The sequence below is a fragment of the Scyliorhinus torazame genome, chromosome 4 (assembly GCF_047496885.1).
Source record: "Scyliorhinus torazame isolate Kashiwa2021f chromosome 4, sScyTor2.1, whole genome shotgun sequence".
In the NCBI taxonomy this organism is placed as follows: domain Eukaryota; kingdom Metazoa; phylum Chordata; class Chondrichthyes; order Carcharhiniformes; family Scyliorhinidae; genus Scyliorhinus; species Scyliorhinus torazame.
The window spans coordinates 44981923-44985414 of NC_092710.1; positions in this window are offsets into that span (position 1 = coordinate 44981923).

A 3492-nucleotide genomic window follows, 5' to 3' on the forward strand; every position below is an offset into this window, starting at 1 on the left:
GGGACAGTGTCAGGGGGACAGTGTCAGGGACAGTGTCAGGGACAGTGTCAGGGACAGTGTCAGGGGGACAGTGTCAGGGGGACAGTGTCAGGGACAGTGTCAGGGGGACAGTGTCAGGGGGACAGTGTCAGGGGGACAGTGTCAGGGACAGTGTCAGGGACAGTGTCAGGGGGACAGTGTCAGGGACAGTGTCAGGGGGACAGTGTCAGGGGGACAGTGTCAGGGACAGTGTCAGGGACAGTGTCAGGGACAGTGTCAGGGGGACAGTGTCAGGGACAGTGTCAGGGACAGTGTCAGGGGGACAGTGTCAGGGGGACAGTGTCAGGGACAGTGTCAGGGGGACAGTGTCAGGGGGACAGTGTCAGGGACAGTGTCAGGGGGACAGTGTCAGGGGGACAGTGTCAGGGACAGTGTCAGGGGACAGTGTTAGGGACAGTGTCAGGGGGACAGTGTCAGGGACAGTGTCAGGGGGACAGTGTCAGGGGGACAGTGTCAGGGGGACAGTGTCAGGGACAGTGTCAGGGACAGTGTCTGGGGGACAGTGTCAGGGGGACAGTGTCAGGGACAGTGTCAGGGACAGTGTCAGGGACAGTGTCAGGGGGACAGTGTCAGGTGGACAGTGTCAGGGACAGTGTCAGGGACAGTGTCAGGGGGACAGTGTCAGGGGGACAGTGTCAGGGACAGTGTCAGGGACAGTGTCAGGGACAGTGTCAGGGACAGTGTCAGGGGGACAGTGTCAGGGACAGTGTCAGGGACAGTGTCAGGGGGACAGTGTCAGGGGGACAGTGTCAGGGACAGTGTCAGGGGGACAGTGTCAGGGGGACAGTGTCAGGGGGACAGTGTCAGGGGGACAGTGTCAGGGGAACAGTGTCAGGGGGACAGTGTCAGGGACAGTGTCAGGGACAGTGTCAGGGACAGTGTCAGGGACAGTGTCAGGGGGACAGTGTCAGGGGGACAGTGTCAGGGACAGTGTCAGGGGGACAGTGTCAGGGGGACAGTGTCAGGGACAGTGTCAGGGGGACAGTGTCAGGGGGACAGTGTCAGGGGGACAGTGTCAGGGACAGTGTCAGGGGGACAGTGTCAGGGGGACAGTGTCAGGGGGACAGTGTCAGGGGGACAGTGTCAGGGACAGTGTCAGGGGGACAGTGTCAGGGACAGTGTCAGGGGGACAGTGTCAGGGGGACAGTGTCAGGCGGACAGTGTCAGGGACAGTGTCAGGGGGACAGTGTCAGGGGGACAGTGTCAGGGACAGTGTCAGGGGGACAGTGTCAGGGGGACAGTGTCAGGGGGACAGTGTCAGGGACAGTGTCAGGGGGACAGTGTCAGGGACAGTGTCAGGGACAGTGTCAGGGACAGTGTCAGGGGGACAGTGTCAGGGACAGTGTCAGGGGGACAGTGTCAGGGACAGTGTCAGGGGGACAGTGTCAGGGGGACAGTGTCAGGGACAGTGTCAGGGGGACAGTGTCAGGGGGACAGTGTCAGGGGGACAGTGTCAGGGACAGTGTCAGGGACAGTGTCAGGGACAGTGTCAGGGGGACAGTGTCAGGGACAGTGTCAGGGGGACAGTGTCAGGCACAGTGTCAGGGGGACAGTGTCAGGGACAGTGTCAGGGGGACAATGTCAGGGGGACAGTGTCAGGGACAGTGTCAGGGGGACAGTGTCAGGGGGACAGTGTCAGGGGGACAGTGTCAGGGACAGTGTCAGGGGGACAGTGTCAGGGACAGTGTCAGGGGGACAGTGTCAGGGACAGTGTCAGGGGGACAGTGTCAGGGGGACAGTGTCAGGGACAGTGTCAGGGGGACAGTGTCAGGGGGACAGTGTCAGGGGGACAGTGTCAGGGGGACAGTGTCAGGGACAGTGTCAGGGGGACAGTGTCAGGGACAGTGTCAGGGGGACAGTGTCAGGGGGACAGTGTCAGGGGGACAGTGTCAGGGACAGTGTCAGGGGGACAGTGTCAGGGACAGTATCAGGGGGACAGTGTCAGGGGGACAGTGTCAGGGGGACAGTGTCAGGGACAGTGTCAGGGACAGTGTCAGGGGGACAGTGTCAAGGGGACAGTGTCAGGGGGACAGTGTCAGGGGGACAGTGTCAGGGACAGTGTCAGGGGGACAGTGTCAGGGGGACAGTGTCAGGGGGACAGTGTCAGGGACAGTGTCAGGGACAGTGTCAGGGACAGTGTCAGGGGGACAGTGTCAGGGGGACAGTGTCAGGGGGACAGTGTCAGGGGGACAGTGTCAGGGACAGTGTCAGGGGGACAGTGTCAGGGGGACAGTGTCAGGGGGACAGTGTCAGGGACAGTGTCAGGGGGACAGTGTCAGGGACAGTGTCAGGGACAGTGTCAGGGGGACAGTGTCAGGGGGACAGTGTCAGGGGAACAGTGTCAGGGGGACAGTGTCAGGGACAGTGTCAGGGGGACAGTGTCAGGGGGACAGTGTCAGGGGGACAGTGTCAGGGGGACAGTGTCAGGGGGACTGTGTCAGGGGGACAGTGTCAGGGACAGTGTCAGGGACAGTGTCAGGGACAGTGTCAGGGGGACAGTGTCAGTGACAGTGTCAGGGACAGTGTCAGGGGGACAGTGTCAGGGACAGTGTCAGGGACAGTGTCAGGGGGACAGTGTCAGGGACAGTGTCAGGGGGACAGTGTCAGGGACAGTGTCAGGGACAGTGTCAGGGACAGTGTCAGGGACAGTGTCAGGGGGACAGTGTCAGGGGGACAGTGTCAGTGACAGTGTCAGGGACAGTGTCAGGGACAGTGTCAGCGGGACAGTGTCAGGGGGACAGTGTCAGGGGGACAGTGTCAGGGACAGTGTCAGGGGGACAGTGTCAGGAGGACAGTGTCAGGGACAGTGTCAGGGGGACAGTGTCAGGGGGACAGGGTCAGGGACAGTGTCAGGGGGACAGTGTCAGGGACAGTGTCAGGGGGACAGTGTCAGGGACAGTGTCAGGGGGACAGTGTCAGGGGGACAGTGTCAGGGACAGTGTCAGGGGGACAGTGTCAGGGACAGTGTCAGGGGGACAGTTTCAGGGGGACAGTGTCAGGGGGACAGTGTCAGGGGGACAGTGTCAGGGACAGTGTCAGGGGGACAGTGTCAGGGGGACAGTGTCAGGGGGACAGTGTCAGGGGGCCAGTGTCAGGGACAGTGTCAGGGACAGTGTCAGGGGGACAGTGTCAGGGGGACAGTGTCAGGGGGACAGTGTCAGGGACAGTGTCAGGGGGACAGTGTCAGGGGGACAGTGTCAGGGACAGTGTCAGGGACAGTGTCAGGGGGACAGTGTCAGGGACAGTGTCAGGGAAAGTGTCAGGGGGACAGTGTCAGGGACAGTGTCAGGGGGACAGCGTCAGGGGGACAGTGTCAGGGACAGTGTCAGGGGGACAGTGTCAGGGACAGTGTCAGGGGGACAGTGTCAGGGGGACAGTGTCAGGGGGACAGTGTCAGGGACAGTGTCAGGGGGACAGTGTCAGGGACAGTGTCAGGGGGACAGTGTCAGGGAC